Source organism: Oenanthe melanoleuca, unplaced genomic scaffold (genome assembly GCF_029582105.1).
Source record: "Oenanthe melanoleuca isolate GR-GAL-2019-014 unplaced genomic scaffold, OMel1.0 S012, whole genome shotgun sequence".
In the NCBI taxonomy this organism is placed as follows: domain Eukaryota; kingdom Metazoa; phylum Chordata; class Aves; order Passeriformes; family Muscicapidae; genus Oenanthe; species Oenanthe melanoleuca.
Genome location: NW_026612661.1, coordinates 46329 through 64000, shown reverse-complemented (window position 1 = coordinate 64000; position 17672 = coordinate 46329). Strand labels below are relative to the sequence as shown.

General features: G+C 51.7%; 1 pseudogene; it reads right to left on the bottom strand.

The window, feature by feature from the left end:
- Nucleotides 1-1166: 1166 nt before the first annotated feature.
- On the bottom strand, nt 1167-17442 carry LOC130266302 (E3 ubiquitin-protein ligase NEDD4-like; annotated as a pseudogene).
- Between the last annotated feature and the right edge of the window lie 230 nt (nt 17443-17672).

Sequence of the window (17672 nt, the reverse complement as noted above, 5' to 3'; positions counted from 1 at the left end):
AAATGCTGAAGTCAGTTTTTATAAAAGGCCCTACAGTCCCCAGCTCCAGTTCTATCTGGAGCCAGGATCTAGGGCTCAGAAGTAAACAAAGGGAAAATGCATAAAAAAAAAGGTCATAAAAACCTCTAAGCAAACTAATTTAATTTAATGTCTACAACACTTTCATTTGTAATGGAGAAAGAGCCCCATAGGCTGTGACCCTTTTCAACCTGGCAGCTTCCCCCTGGCGCACCAGCTGTGACAGGCACTACAGAGAGGACCTGGTGTCCTTCTGCTGCTCTCCCCTGACAGCACCTTCAGCTTCAGGAACCAGAGAGTCCCTGAGCATGTCCCAGCTGGACTGTGGGACACCTTCATCCCTCCTCACTGCAAGTATTTCACTCAGCTGCATCTCCAGCTTGTCCCAGAGGTGCCACAGCTCCCTGACAGGAGCTGGCAGCCCCGCTCCCAGCTGGGAACACGGCCAGCTGAGCTCCCAGCTGCTTTCACCACCACCAGACTGTCAGCACTGAGCTACTTGTTGGCAACCACCAGTCCTAAGATGCAAGTAACCTTTACGTACCTGCCCAAAGTTTTCCTCATCTATGCAAAATCCAGCTCGGTGGGGTCATTTTCCAGGATCCACTTCAGAGAGTTGTAGTATTCACTGTCCTAGGGCAGATCACAGTTAGGCAGTTTGAAAATGGGCAATTAGTGCAGAGCTGTGGAAAGCCAGGGGCCTGTGAGCACTGGCACAGGTTCAATGGGCTCTTACCACTGACTCCATGTCCTTCAGGGTTATGGGCTTCCCCAGCATCATCTTGTAGAAAGGTCTGATGAAGAAGCCTGGGAGAGAGAGGACAGATTACCTGCCCTGCCCTGCACATTCCAGAAAGGTGGAATGCTTGAGGGCCCACCCCTGGCATTTCCTGTTACCTCCTGACTGTAACAGTCCTGCAGCTGCAACGGCATCAGAGCAGCTCAGCTTTATTTTATTTGGCACAGAAAGTCCAATTTTTCAGTTTCAACAATTATCCACTAACTGCCATACTCCATGACCACCCTAACATTAATGGCAGAGAGAGACAAAAGCTGGGGAATTAAGCCCAGGTACTCTATCCCATTTAAAATCACTACTTCCCTCTCCAAGGAGTTGCCTGAAAATCAGGCTAGTGACCTTCCTCTGCTCAGGACTCCTTTGCTTCCTCTGCTGCACCAAGGCTCAGGAAAATCAGCTCAGTGATGTCTGCCAGGTGTGAGATTTCAAAATGCAGCAGAATTGTCATTAAATCATTCAGCTATAATTTTACATATGAAAATACGCTGCAGTTGACCCCCCTAGTTTGGCTGCAGGCTTGCATGGAAATACTGATAAAAATTCCATGCTTTTCCTCTAGGGACAATGCTCCTGCTGGTTCTGGAGCTTTCCCTTGAGCAGAGAAAGAAAGGCACTGTGACTGAATGAATCCCATTCAAACAGCCCCTGGCAGCCCCAGCCTGTCCAGAATGGGCTCTCAGGCACTGCAGCCCCTCCCCAGCCCCTGGCAGCCCCAGCCTGTCCCAGAATGGGCTCTCAGGCACTGCAGCCCCTCCCCAGCCCCTGACAGCCCCAGCCTGTCCCAGAATGGGCTCTCAGGCACTGCAGCCCCTCCCCAGCCCCTGGCAGCAGCACTCACCGTCCAGCAGCTTCCGTGGTACACAGCCAGGCCGGCCACCCCGGCCAATGAAGGTGAAGTACAACAGGTGATCTTCGTTACAGAGACCTGAATTAGGATTCATCTGAAGTGTGTAGTTGTCTCTTTTTCTGGGGAAAGAAAAAAAAAACCAGCTCAAGAAGCAAGCCTTTAAATAAGCAGACACTCAGACATGTTCACACATAGCTTGTGCCTAGGGGCATCTCCCTCCAAGGCCTTTCCAGCATGTCCCCCACGCAGCCACGGGAGCTGAAGGGTGGGCACAGCAGCAAACCCAAGCCCTGGCAGCAAGAATGCCTCTCTGCCTTTACAGCTGGGCAGCCCCAGCCTGAAGCTCTGGAGGCCACTGCAGTGGGGACGAGCAGCTGCATTCTGAGCTCACCCTACAGCAGCACTGCCACTCTGGGCAGAGTCTGGGCAGAGGAAAGCAGCTTTGCTGTGACACTGCCTCAAAAGCTGCAGCTCTGTGCCCTGGATATTGCCTGAGCTATGGAAATGTTTCCTGGCTTCTCAAGGACCATTCCAGAGGCTCTCTGAAGAGCAGGAGGAGCAGGGCACTGGGGCTCCCCAGGGCACCCTGGAAAGTGAGGGGTGCGACTTCTGCCTAAGCAACCTTCCTCTTATGCAAAATGTCATGTATAGAGCCCTTGAGAATAGAAATACAACTTACGTTGCTGAGTATTCAAAGAGACCATAGTAAGGGTTAAACATCTCCTTGGACAAGAGAAAAAAAAACATTCTCGGGCCACACCTCCATAGTCAAGTCCTTTTTCTCACTCAAATTCAATCCACAGCCTGGCTTTTAATACATCAGGTCTCTTCACAGACATGATTCTTCTGTAGGACTCCTCAAAAATGTTATTGCTGTGTAATTTCATCTCAAATCTGTTGGGTATGTCAGCCTGTGCCAAAGAAGATTAGATCATCCTTGTTAGTCTCAAGAAATAAGCCTTAGGGCAAATTCCTGGCTGCTAACAGCTCAGTGATCAGTCAGTCAGACACCTCGTGTTCAGCTCCCCATGTTTTCATTCCCCAGTGCTCTCTCAGTGCACGTGTTGGGAACATGAGGGGAACTGGGCCAGCTCCAAAACAGTGCTGCAGACTTCTGTGGTAAATATTTGATGAAAACGACGAGAAATGTATCAAAGAAAACAGGAGAGCACAGGGAGGGAGGAGCAGCCGTGTCCTGCAGGCTCTACTCACAGGTTTCTTCAGCTTCTTGCGGAAGTAGTCGTACTTGTGCTTGAACTCCCGGGAGTAGGGCACCGACAGAAACAGGGCACGGGCACGGCTCGGCCTGGGACTCATCGATTCACATCTGTCTCATAAAGGCCGTGATAAAACAGGAGGTGAAAGCTGATGGTTGAAGTGCTGCAGCTTGGGTCCTGCTCAGCCCTCATCCCAGCCCGTGCTGCCAGTGAACACACTGATGCTCTTCTCAGCTTGTTTTTATACATCCAAATTCCTTCTTCCAGTTTCTTCAAGCTAGGGGAAGGGAAGGGAAGGGAAGGGAAGGGAAGGGAAGGGAAGGGAAGGGAAGGGAAGGGAAGGGAAGGGAAGGGAAGGGAAGGGAAGGGAAGGGAAGGGAAGGGAAGGGAAGGGAAGGGAAGGGAAGGGAAGGGAAGGGAAGGGAAAAAAAAAAAACTCTAGGAAAAAAAAAAAAAGAAACACCACAAAGAAACCCAAAAGAAAACAAACAAAAAACCCACAAATAACAATCCAAAACAAATCCACAGCACCTTCAGCACCTTTTTGCATAACAAACTTGTACAATTATAACTTTTAAATTCTCTTCTTTGTATCTGAAGTTCCCCATACTCCCTAAAGCAGAGTAACAAACCAGGCGTCAGTAAAGAAGGTGTCTGGGTTAAAAGACACTGGGCCTTCTGCCCACAAAACTATTTAGTGTTCACCTCTGCTACATCCAGCTGTAGCTAATTGTGTAGTTATGGTAATAGTGCCACAGGAATTTGGAAGGAATTATGGTACTCAGAGCTAATACAAAAGATGCACTCTAAAAATGGGTGCAACAGGAAAATGGAATGCTATTAAAATGATCAAATACTTGAACCTCAGGAGGGGGAAAAAAAAAAGCTCAGTATCAAAGCTCTTTGTATTTTGCATGCACATTTCCATCTAAGAAAAGCATATGCTGGTTACAATAGGCTTCTTCATAGCCTAATAGCAAACATGAAGTTTGCCTAACTCCATTTGAATCAGGGATATAAAAGCAGATCAAGCAAGTGACAAATGAGACAGCTATTCCTAGACTGCAGCAGACACCAACAATGAATTATGAGCAGGCTCCAGCCTCAGCCTGGCATGGCTGGGTTTTTCCTTGGACCTGCCTCAATTAAACGAGTTTGGAGCTTTTGATGCCTGCAAGTTGGTGTTCTTCTCACTGGGGCAATTGGAAATAATTTCAGTATCATTAGAAAATTTTAGAAAAATCCAGCTAAAAGTTTCACCTCTGTCCCCTCTAAGTTATCCCAGTTTTCCCCAGCTAGGAGCTGCACAGAAGTGAGGCAGGGGAAATCACGTCAGGGAACAGCTGTAGAGTTAAAGGCAGAAAGACAAGACTTATCAGGAAAGGGGAAAGGTTTCAGAAAAGATTTCGGTGGTCTAATTAATGATCATTTCTGATTCCCAGTGAGAAGAACACAAACTCACAGCCAGTCAGGCCTCACAGTCCCCTGTAGTGAGAGCTCAGCACACATCCACAGAGGCAAGTCCAGCACCTGGAAGAAAAAAAAAAAGAACCAGAAGAAAAAGGTGAATTATTTTGTTTCCAAGTTATTTCCAGTTCTTAAAGCCCTACCAGCATTTGCTCTTGGTTTTGGTTGGGTGAATCCCAGGCAGTGGGCACGGGCCACGCCATCTGTTCACCCTGGCACAAGTGGTGTTTGCACAAAGTGGGACCAGAGGTGAAGGTCAGAGCCAGCCCTGCTTCTGAATTCCAGGATAAGTTTCACCAGCTGCCAAATGAGGGATTAAAAATACGTAAGAATGAAACGAAAAGCATTAATGAGGCTCGTGGGATTCCATTACATTGCTGTCATAAAATTCACAAACAAGAGTTTTGAGCTTCTGATGAGAACAGTGCAGTTCTTCATTCGTATTAGTCACTGTGTGGGATTTGGGGTCTGTCTGGATTTCAAAGCCCTCATGGTGGCCCTGACACTGCTCAGGAGCTGGTAGGAAAGGAAAAGCACAGTCAGAGCTCCTGGCAGGCACAGGGCCACCATGAGGGCTTTAAAATCCCCAGATTGGATTGTGGAGGAATCATCTGGGACTTGGATTGTCCCTCTGGGTGATCACAGCCCAGTTGCTGTGATTTGTACAATTCCATACATTTGACTCCCAAAACTTCCCAGCCCGGGGGTTGAGCTGACAGGGCAGCACAAAGATTGTTCTCTGTGCAGGGCCCAGACTCGGGGCTCACTGTCAGCTTTGCTAGTTCCCGTGAATTATCCCACAGCCCCCAATTCCCTGCTCAGTTCCTGCTGCCATACCCTCACGGTGCCTCACGGAGGGTGGATATTCCCGTGCAGAGCTGCCCCTTGAACGCCAGCTGTGCCAGGAACGGGCAGAGCGTGCAAGGAAGCTCAGCAGCATCGGGACAGGGACAGGCATCTGTTCCAAAGAATTGGCTATTTAAAGCCCTCATCCCCCAGCCCCACCCATGTCCCTGGGGGGCAGCTGACAGAGCTGCCTGGAGTCCAGCTGATTTAGCCCCCCTGAGCCGGGGCTCCAGGTGATATTTTCAAGCAGGAGAAGGCAGGGCCGGGGGCGCTCCCGTCCCGTGCCAAGGCAGCTCCCCGTGCCCACGGGAGGACATCTCTCCCTGCAGCAGCTCAGCTCCTTTCAGAGCCTCAGCAAGTTCTTTTCCCTCAGCAAAGGGTGCACATCCCTGCCTCCAGCACACCTCCAGTGGGACCCACCTGGGAAAGCTTTCCATCCCTTCTGCACTTCCAGCTGGCTCCCTGGAAACTCCCGCCTTCGTCCAAACAAAACTTCATCCCACCTGAACCTTTGATTTGAAGGCATCTCTGCAGGCTGTCGGTTGGCATTTAATAGCTGTGAGGGAAGACTGCCTTGGCTTCAGTGCTGCTGCTGCTGAACGAGGAGGCCTCAGGCAGGAAGGGAAGGGAAGGCAATTGGGGTGGACAGGACATACCTGGCAGCTGCCTGGGAGCTCTGGGAGGCTGGAACCAGGAATTGCTGTCTGAGCCCCTCTGCACGCAGCCCGTGCCACCATCACCAGGACACGCCAGCTGCTCCCTGGGCTGCTTTTGGGCTGTCAGTGGCCTGTATCCAGGCTGAAGCATCTCCAGGAGCCTGCTCAGAGCAGCCCCTGGCCCGGGAGCCATGGGCAGCCCTTGAGCCGTGTCCGTGCCAGCGCCGGCCGGGCACCCAGCGCCCATCCCGGGCCGTGCGCTCGGCACGGGCAGGACGCTGCAGGCACAGCCCCTGCCCCGAGGGCCCATGGACAAGAGATGCTGGATGCCTTTCGGGGACTCCTGGCCTCCTCCTGCCCCCCGTTCCCCGCAGCTGGGACACACAGAAACAACAAGGAGCATTGCTGGCAGTGAGTGGGAAGCACTGAGACCTCTGTGCAGCTTGCTCTTGTGCAGCCAATGATTCCCATCCTTGGGAGTTTCATACCTGTGATGCAGAGGGCTCAGTCAGTCGGAGCACAGTCCAGGTAGTGCCAAGGTTGTGAGTTCAATTCTCCCACGGACCGTGTCCTCGAGAGTCGGATTTTAGGAACCCTCTCAATCCCAGTATATCCTGTGACCTGGAAGCAAAGGGGAAAAGCCGCAGCCGAGTTTCAATAAAAGAGGTTTTGCCATTGCAGAGCTTCTTGGAGTTGCAAAGCAAGGGAGAGGGGGAGCATCCCATCTGGCAGGTGAATGAGAAACAGCCCGAGCGGAACCGTGCCCGGCCCCGCCGAGCGGCTCCTCCCGCGCCCCAGCCCCGCTCGTTCCGCAGGGGTGCGCGGGCAGCAGCCCCGGGGCTGTGCGCGCACGGGAACGGGGAGCCGGGCGCTGCTCCGCGCTCAGGGCTGCGGGGCCTCCGCGGGACGGGGGCACCGGGAGCGCCGGGATTTGGGGCTCCAGGGCTGGCACGGCGGCCCCCGCGCCCGGCCGGGTCCAGCCGCTCCGGCTCTCCGGCCTTTATTATGTGGCGCCCCGACCCCGCGGGGCGGGGGAAAGAGGAAAAGCGGGCACGGAGGATGGGAATGGGGGGCAGACGGGGCGGTCGGGGTGGGTGACCAAGGACCGAGGGCGGGGGGCGCCGGGGTGTGCGGGGCAGCGGGGACAGGGGAAGGGGCGCTGGGGGGGGGGGAAATGGGAGAGCGGAGGAAGGAGGGGAGGCGGAATTGGGGGGGGGGGGGGGGAAACGGGAGCAGGGAGAGGGAACAGGGACAGGTGTGGTGGGAAGGGAAGGGAATGGGAGGGTGGAGGAAGGAGGGGAGGATTGAATGAGGGGAATGGGAGCAGGGAGAGGGAACGGGGGGCACAGGGTTGGGGGGGAAGGGTAGAAGCAGGAGCAGGAGGAGAAAGGAATAGAACAGGGTAGGGTAGGTAGGGTGTGTATAGGTATATACACACCTATAGGGAGGGAACAGCGGGAAACAGCCAGGGGAGAAGGGACGGAGAGGAGAGACACAGGGATGAGAGGAGCAGGGAGGGCTCGGGCTGCGGAGGGAAGCGGGACGGGGAGGGAAAGGCCGGGGGCGGAGAGGGACGGGGGACCCAGGAGGGGAACAGGAGAGGGGAGCGGGGTAGGGACAGGAGAGGGAGAATGGGGGGGACAGGTGGGCGGAGAAAGAAAAGAAAAGGAACACGGGGAGGAGGGAGGAAAGGTAGAGAGAGAAACAGGAGGAGAGGCCGAAAGGGGAGGGAAAGAGTCGGTTTGAGGAGGAGAGAGAAAGGCGGGAAAGGCAGAAAAAGAAGGGGAACACGAGGAGGAGGGGGAGAGGGTTTGAGAGGAAGGAAAGCAGAAATCCAACCTGTCCCTGTGCGCCGAGCTCCAACGCGGCCACTGACCGAAACGAGTTCAGCCTGAGCAAATGGGGGCCGAGCCAATTACCTGGAGTTCAATCACCTCGGCCACGCCCCGCGCAGCCGCACCGAGACCCCGCGCACCTGTGCCGGGCCCGGCCCCGCCCCTGGATCACCTCACGGCCCCGCACCTGGATGCCCGCCCGGTACCGCCCCCGGTACCGCCGTCGCTGCCGCCGCCGCTGCCGCCCTTGGTACCGCCCTTGGTACCGCCCCCGGGACCGCCTTCGGTACCGCCCCCGGCAGTACAGGACCCCGGCAGAGAAAGGCGTCTGCCCGCAGCCGCCTGTCTGCGCCTGCCCGTTTCCCGCGCGCCCGCGGCGCCGCTGAGCCCACAGCCCGTGCCCGCACTCTCGGAAACGCCGCAGAAAATCGCGCCGCCGGGAACGGTGTCGGCGTCGCGGGCAGGCAGCCCACAAAACAGCCTGGGGTCCTTGATTTTCCCGCCCTTTCTGCCGCCATATAGAGAAGGTCAAACGAGTGCCGGCCAAACCGCCATCTTGAGAGTGGCAAGACGTCACTTCCGCTTTTCCTGCTGCCGTCTTTAGTACTGGCAGAGGCCACTTCCGGCCCGGTTGCCATCTTTGTTGTGGTACCAGTAACGCCCCTCACCATCTCAATTTCTAAGTCGCCTGCCTGAATCCGGCAACGACGCCGAAAAGAGCTCCGGCCGACGCTCGAGCGGCGGCAGGCACGGGCGGGGATGCTTGCCTCGGCCGGGCTCCTGCCGCAAGCGGCATCCGCCGCGTGGCGGCAGTCCTACAGGGCAGCGTCCCGGCACGCGCTCGCTCCCATCATCGGAAGGGCACGCGCGCAGCACCGCGCTGTGCCCACAGGACGGCAGCGCTGCCAGGGCGCCGGAGCGGCGGCGGCTGCAGTACCGCGCTGTGCCCACAAGGCGGCAGCACTGCGCCGAGCTCAGCCCGGGGCTGCGGCGCTTTGGGGACAGAGAGAGAAGCGAAGGCAAAAAGCAACGAGTCCCATCCCTTCAAAAAATCCTCCTAAAAGAATGCCCCCAAAACACCCCGACCAAAACTAAAAGCATCCCTGTCTCTAAGCAAATAATAGAAAAACCCCGTTAAATAAAAATCTATTAATATTTAATTTATATTCAGATTTACAATCTCTACACATTTTATATTTTCAATTAAGGTTGCATTATAACATATACACAATATTATTTTTATTATTTATTGTACACATATTTATACTGTTAAAATTCGTTTCTATTTTATGCATATATCTTTATATATTATATATGTGCATGTTTCTAATTTTATTTAAAAGCCCCACCTTTACCCAAATACAAACAAAAAACCCCTTTATTTTAAACTATATTTAAATGTTTCTATTTATATTTTTCATTTTTATGTCTGCAATCAATGTATCTATATTATAAATATATTATACCAGAAGTATATATTATTTATATCCTACATTTATATTGATCTATATATTTATGTATTTACTTCCATACATTCATGTATGCACAAATACTTCTACTTTTATGTCTTTATAAACTTATTGTACATTTGTGTATTTATTTTGCTTATATTAATTATAAAAAAACCTGCCTTTACCAAATAAAACAAAAAAAAAAAAAACACATTTATTTTAAACTATATTATTTGCGTATTTCTAATCTCATATATATAACTTATATTCATACGCTATATATTTGCATTATTTATATATTTAATATAAAGTTGTTACTTCTATTTGTATATATTTTATATTTATATAAATATATTTTTATTTTTCTATTATTTTTATTTTATATTTAGATTATCTATTAAAAAACCCTTCTCTAACCAAATAAAACATTTATTTAAGCTGTAGTTAGGTATTTTTTATATTTATATTTTCCTGCCTTCTACACCCAGCCCTCCCTGTGAATGTTCTGGCACTCTTGGGTCCCTCTGGGGGACGGCACCCGGCACCGCCCCCCCATTCCCCACTCCCCTGCTCCTTCACCGCAGCGTGGCTCCCTCTCCTCGGGACCTTGGGGTGCCCCAAAGGACACGGGAGCCCCCGAGTCTCCACCCCCTGTCCCCCTCAGCCTTTTTTCCTCACCCTCCAAAGAAGGCACAGAACAACTACAACTGCCTCGGGCAGGAGCACGGCACTTTATTCGAACCCTTCCCACGGTCCATCCCCCCAAAAAGGGACTCTGCTCACGCAAGGAAGTGGGGGACAGCCCCCAGAAGGGCTGAAGTTCCTTCTCAGCCCCGCAGACACAGGCAACAAGGGGCAGAAGAGGAAGCGCCAGCAGAGAGGACACAGCAAGAAAATTAAGATCAAGGCGCAGGATGAAATGGAAAAAAACCCAAAAAACACCTGGGATGGTGAATGGGCCGCACACAGAGAGGGATTAAAAAAGAACAGGGACAGCAAATGGGACACACCCGTGGGAACCACCGGCACGGGGAGCTCCACAGAGCCACACAGAATAAAACAGGAACACGAGCGAGGCACGCAGAAGGACGCAGAACGAAACACGGTGCCAAACACGCAGCAAGGACTGAGGGATACAAAGAGGGAAACAAGAACCCGCAGAGGAATCGACGGCGGCACGTGCCGGGGCGGGCAAACGCGGCCAAGGAGCAGCACAGGGACGGAGACAGAGAGGCACGGCCAGCAGGACAGAGGCTCACCAAGAGAGGGGACGGTCAGGGAGGAGCACTGGGCAGCAGGTGCACACAGGTACAGGCAAAGGGACAATGACAGGGACAAAGAAACACAGTCACGGTGCAGGACAGAGGGAGGGGAGGATTGAATGAGGGGAATGGGAGCAGGGAGAGGGAACGGGGGGCCCAGGGTTGGGGGGAAGGAAGGGTAGAAGCAGGAGCAGGAGGAGAAAGGAATAGAACAGGGTAGGGTAGGGTGTGTATAGGTATATACACACCTATAGGGAGGGAACAGCGGGAAACAGCCAGGGGAGAAGGGACAGAGAGGAGGGACACAGGGATGAGAGGAGCAGGGAGGGCTCGGGCTGCAGAGGGAAGCGGGACGGGGAGGGAAAGGCCGGGGGCGGAGAGGGACGGGGGACCCAGGAGGGGAACAGGAGAGGGGAGCGGGGTAGGGACAGGAGAGGGAGAATGGGGGGGACAGGTTGGGGGGAGAAAGAAAAGAAAAGAAAAGGAACACGGGGAGGAGGGAGGAAAGGTAGAGAGAGAAACAGGAGGAGAGGCCGAAAGGGGAGGGAAAGAGTCGGTTTGAGGAGGAGAGAGAAAGGCAGAAAAAGAAGGGGAACACGAGGAGGAGGGGGAGAGGGTTTGAGAGGAAGGAAAGCAGAAATCCAACCTGTCCCTGTGCGCCGAGCTCCAACGCGGCCACTGACCGAAACGAGTTCAGCCTGAGCAAATGGGGGCCGAGCCAATTACCTGGAGCTCAATCACCTCGGCCACGCCCCGCGCAGCCGCACCGAGACCCCGCGCACCTGTGCCGGGCCCGGCCCCGCCCCTGGATCACCTCACGGCCCCGCACCTGGATCCCCGCCCGGTACCGCCGTCGGTGCCGCCCTTGGTACCGCCCCTGGTTCCGCCCTTGGTACCACCCCCGGGACCGCCTTCGGTGCCGCCCCCGGCAGTACAGGACCCCGGCAGAGAAAGGCGTCTGCCCGCAGCCGCCTGTCTGCGCCTGCCCGTTTCCCGCGCGCCCGCGGCGCCGCTGAGCCCACAGCCCGTGCCCGCACTCTCGGAAACGCCGCAGAAAATCGCGCCGCCGGGAACGGTGTCGGCGTCGCGGGCAGGCAGCCCACAAAACAGCCTGGGGTCCTTGATTTTCCCGCCCTTTCTGCCGCCATATAGAGAAGGTCAAACGAGTGCCGGCCAAACCGCCATCTTGAGAGTGGCAAGACGTCACTTCCGCTTTTCCTGCTGCCGTCTTTAGTACTGGCAGAGGCCACTTCCGGCCCGGTTGCCATCTTTGTTGTGGTACCAGTAACGCCCCTCACCATCTCAATTTCTAAGTCGCCTGCCTGAATCCGGCAACGACGCCGAAAAGAGCTCCGGCCGACGCTCGAGCGGCGGCAGGCACGGGCGGGGATGCTTGCCTCGGCCGGGCTCCTGCCGCAAGCGGCATCCGCCGCGTGGCGGCAGTCCTACAGGGCAGCGTCCCGGCACGCGCTCGCTCCCATCATCGGAAGGGCACGCGCGCAGCACCGCGCTGTGCCCACAGGACGGCAGCGCTGCCAGGGCGCCGGAGCGGCGGCGGCTGCAGTACCGCGCTGTGCCCACAAGGCGGCAGCACTGCGCCGAGCTCAGCCCGGGGCTGCGGCGCTTTGGGGACAGAGAGAGAAGCGAAGGCAAAAAGCAACGAGTCCCATCCCTTCAAAAAATCCTCCTAAAAGAATGCCCCCAAAACACCCCGACCAAAACTAAAAGCATCCCTGTCTCTAAGCAAATAATAGAAAAACCCCGTTAAATAAAAATCTATTAATATTTAATTTATATTCAGATTTACAATCTCTACACATTTTATATTTTCAATTAAGGTTGCATTATAACATATACACAATATTATTTTTATTATTTATTGTACACATATTTATACTGTTAAAATTCGTTTCTATTTTATGCATATATCTTTATATATTATATATGTGCATGTTTCTAATTTTATTTAAAAGCCCCACCTTTACCCAAATACAAACAAAAAACCCCTTTATTTTAAACTATATTTAAATGTTTCTATTTATATTTTTCATTTTTATGTCTGCAATCAATGTATCTATATTATAAATATATTATACCAGAAGTATATATTATTTATATCCTACATTTATATTGATCTATATATTTATGTATTTACTTCCATACATTCATGTATGCACAAATACTTCTACTTTTATGTCTTTATAAACTTATTGTACATTTGTGTATTTATTTTGCTTATATTAATTATAAAAAAACCTGCCTTTACCAAATAAAACAAAAAAAAAAAAAACACATTTATTTTAAACTATATTATTTGCGTATTTCTAATCTCATATATATAACTTATATTCATACGCTATATATTTGCATTATTTATATATTTAATATAAAGTTGTTACTTCTATTTGTATATATTTTATATTTATATAAATATATTTTTATTTTTCTATTATTTTTATTTTATATTTAGATTATCTATTAAAAAACCCTTCTCTAACCAAATAAAACATTTATTTAAGCTGTAGTTAGGTATTTTTTATATTTATATTTTCCTGCCTTCTACACCCAGCCCTCCCTGTGAATGTTCTGGCACTCTTGGGTCCCTCTGGGGGACGGCACCCGGCACCGCCCCCCCATTCCCCACTCCCCTGCTCCTTCACCGCAGCGTGGCTCCCTCTCCTCGGGACCTTGGGGTGCCCCAAAGGACACGGGAGCCCCCGAGTCTCCACCCCCTGTCCCCCTCAGCCTTTTTTCCTCACCCTCCAAAGAAGGCACAGAACAACTACAACTGCCTCGGGCAGGAGCACGGCACTTTATTCGAACCCTTCCCACGGTCCATCCCCCCAAAAAGGGACTCTGCTCACGCAAGGAAGTGGGGGACAGCCCCCAGAAGGGCTGAAGTTCCTTCTCAGCCCCGCAGACACAGGCAACAAGGGGCAGAAGAGGAAGCGCCAGCAGAGAGGACACAGCAAGAAAATTAAGATCAAGGCGCAGGATGAAATGGAAAAAAACCCAAAAAACACCTGGGATGGTGAATGGGCCGCACACAGAGAGGGATTAAAAAAGAACAGGGACAGCAAATGGGACACACCCGTGGGAACCACCGGCACGGGGAGCTCCACAGAGCCACACAGAATAAAACAGGAACACGAGCGAGGCACGCAGAAGGACGCAGAACGAAACACGGTGCCAAACACGCAGCAAGGACTGAGGGATACAAAGAGGGAAACAAGAACCCGCAGAGGAATCGACGGCGGCACGTGCCGGGGCGGGCAAACGCGGCCAAGGAGCAGCACAGGGACGGAGACAGAGAGGCACGGCCAGCAGGACAGAGGCTCACCAAGAGAGGGGACGGTCAGGGAGGAGCACTGGGCAGCAGGTGCACACAGGTACAGGCAAAGGGACAGTGACAGGGACAAAGAAACACAGTCACGGTGCAGGACTGAGGGACAAGGAGAGGAAGAAAGGAGAAATAAAGATGCAGGCAGCAAGCGAGACAGAGAGAGAGGCAAAAAGTAGGACAGAACAGGGAGAGGGATTGAGTAAGAGATATTACATAAATATTGAGTATTCATTTCAAAAAAGAAAAAGAAGAACAAGAGAGAGAGAAGCAGTGAAAGGGAATGGGATGTGGAGCACACAGGCCAAGAAAGGAACACAAAAGACACAGCGGACAGAGAGGAGAGAAGGGGTGGAAAATTGAATATAAAGCTGGAAGAGGAACAGCAGCAGACCCAGGACTATTTATTACAGAGTGTGGCTGCTGAACCTGTCAGGAAAGCACCAGCTCCGACAGAACAGGGCACGGGCACGGCTCGGCCTGGGACTCATCGATTCACATCTGTCTCATAAAGGCCGTGATAAAACAGGAGGTGAAAGCTGAATGGTTGAAGTGCTGCAGCTTGGGTCCTGCTCAGCCCTCATCCCAGTCCGTGCTGCCAGTGAACACACTGACGCTCTTCTCAGCTTGTTTTTATACATCCAAATTCCTTCTTCCAGTTTCTTCAAGCTAGGGGAAGGGAAGGGAAGGGAAGGAAAAAAAAAAACCCTAGAAAAAAAAAAAAAAAAACAAACACCAAAAACAACCACAAAGAAACCCAAAAGAAAACAAACAAAAAACCCACAAATAACAATCCAAAACAAATCCACAGCACCTTCAGCACCTTTTTGCATAATAAACTTGTACAATTATAACTTTTAAATTCTCTTCTTTGTATCTGAAGTTCCCCATATTCCCTAAAGCAGAGTAACAAACCAGGCATCTGTAAAGAAGCTGTCTGGGTTAAAAGACACTGAGCCTCCTGCCAACAAAACTATTTAGTGTTCACCTCTGCTACATCCAGCTGTAGCTAATTGTATACTTATGGTTATAGTGCCCGCCATAGGAATTTGGAAGGAATTATGCTACTCAGAGCTAATACAAATGATGCACTCTAAAAATGAGTGCAACAGGAAAATGGAATGCTATTAAAATGATCAAATACTTGAACCTCAGGGGGGAAAAAAAAATCTCCGTATTCAAGCTCTTTGTATTTGCATGCACATTTCCATCTAAGAAAAGCATATGCTGGTTACAATAGGCTTCTTCATAGCCTAATAGCAAACATGAAGTTTGCCTAATTCCATTTGAATCAGGGATATAAAAGCAGATCAAGCAAGTGAAAAATGGGAGAGCTATTCCTAGACTGCAGCAGACACCAACAATGAATTATGAGCGGGTTCCAGCCTCAGCCTGGCATGGCTGGGTTTTTCCTTGGACCTACCTCAATTAAACGAGTTTGGAGCTTTTGATGCCTGCAAGTTGGTGTTCTTCTCACTGGGGCAATTGGAAATAATTTCAGTATCATTAGAAAATTTTAGAAAAATCCAGCTAAAAGTTTCACCTCTGTCCCCTCTAAGTTATCCCAGTTTTCCCCAGCTAGGAGCTGCACAGAAGTGAGGCAGGGGAAATGACATCAGGGAACAGCTGTAGAGTTAAAGGCAGAAAGAGAAGACTTATCAGGAAAGGGGAAAGGTTTCAGAAAAGATTTCTGTGGTCTAATTAATGATCATTTCTGATTCGCCAGTGAGAAGAACACAAACTCACAGCCAGTCAGAACTGACAGTCCCCTGCAGTGAGAGCTCAGCGCACATCCACAGAGGCAAGTCCAGCACCTGGAAGGAAAAAAAAAAAAAAAAAAAAATAACCAGAAGAAAAAGGTGACAGGGCAGCACAAAGATTGTTCTCTGTGCAGGGCCCAGACTCAGGGCTCGCTGTCAGCTTTGCTAGTTCCCGTGAATTATCCCACAGCCCCCAATTCCCTGCTCAGTTCCTGCTGCCATACCCTCACAGTGCCTCATGGAGGGTGGATATTTCCATGCAGAGCTGCCCCTTGAATGCCAGCTGTGCCAGGAACGGGCAGAGCGTCCAAGGAAGCTCAGCAGCATTGGGACAGGGACAGGCATCTGTTCCAAAGAATTGGCTATTTAAAGCCCTCACCCCCCAGCCCCACCCATGTCCCTGGGGGGCAGCTGACAGAGCTGCCTGGAGTCCAGCTGATTTAGCCCCCCTGAGCCGGGGCTCCAGGTGATATTTTCAAGCAGGAGAAGGCAGGGCCGGGGGCGCTCCCGTCCCGTGCCAAGGCAGCTCCCCGTGCCCACGGGAGGACATCTCTCCCTGCAGCAGCTCAGCTCCTTTCAGAGCCTCTGCAAGTTCTTTTCCCCAGCAAAGGGCGCACATCCCTGCCTCCAGCACACCTCCAGTGGGACCCACCTGGGAAAGCTTTCCATCCCTTCTGCACTTCCAGCTGGCTCCCTGGAAACTCCCGCCTTCGTCCAAACAAAACTTCATCCCACCTGAACCTTTGATTTGAAGGCATCTCTGCAGGCTGTCGGTTGGCATTTAATAGCTGTGAGGGAAGACTGCCTTGGCTTTAGTGCTGCTGCTGCTGAACGAGGCCTCAGGCAGGAAGGGAAGGGAAGGCAATTGGGGTGGACAGGACATACCTGGCAGCTGCCTGGGAGCTCTGGGAGGCTGGAACCAGGAATTGCTGTCTGAGCCCCTCTGCACGCAGCCCGCGCCACCATCACCAGGACACGCCAGCTGCTCCCTGGGCTGCTTTTGGGCTGTCAGTGGCCTGTATCCAGGCTGAAGCATCTCCAGGAGCCTGCTCAGAGCAGCCCCTGGCCCGGGAGCCACGGGCATCCCTGCGGACAAAACCCTGGTACTGGGACTGTCCATGCCTCAAAACCCATCCTGCTGACAAAACCCTGGTACTGGGACTGTCCATGCCTCAAAAACCATCGTGTTCAGTAAACCGTGGTACTGGGACTGTCCATGCCCCAAAAACCATCCTGCTGACAAAACCCTGGTACTGGGACTGTCCATGCCCAACCTCTGGGGATGAACGTCATCTTGTTGGCTGGGACCAAGGAAAAAAATCCAGCTGGGGGGAAAAAAACCCAAACTCCTGGCTGGGGACTTTTTATTCTAAATTTAAAAATGAGTTGAGAAAGGTAAAAGGTAAAAACCATATGCACAAGGTTAGAAGCAGTCAGCACACACAGTGGCACAGGCAGACATAAGCAGACAGACACAGACACAGACTCTCCAGACAGACACAGACTCTCCCAGACAGACACACGCTCCCCCTGTCACACTCTGCAGCTGACAGGCTGACTGCAACCCTCACTTGGAATGCTGCATGAAGAGGATGCTTCAACACATCCCCCGGCTGCTGCTCTTCAACACCCAACGGGAGATTCCAGGGAAATCGGCATAATTGGTGACTGCAGAGATGGGAATCCACCTCAGGGACCTGAGAGACAGCAGGAGCTGGTCAGGTAGAGGTTATCCCCACACATTTCCTACCCAAAACCCCACAGAAAAGAGAGGAACAATAAAGTTCTGTAACTATTCTACCCAAGCGGGTGCCAGGGCAGGGCAGCTCCGACCTAAGGGGCACAATAAAGGCCCATACAGTAGAGATGCACACAGTAAAGGTACATGCAACATAAACCAAGACAGCTACATACAGTATAAGCCAAGGTAGGTACGTACACCATGGATGAGGACTGGAGATAACTCTCTGGAGGATTAAGTCTCAAGCCCAAGATAGAACCTATGGAACTAGTGAGGGCACATAAGGAGGGTCTAACACACTCCCTACAGAAGGCCAAGAGAATGGCACGTGAAAAGCAGGCACTACCAAAGCTGAGAAGGAAGATGGATGAGAAGACCTTGTGTACTTCTTTCCGTCTCAGAAAGCAAAAAGGTAAATGTGCTGGAATAAGCA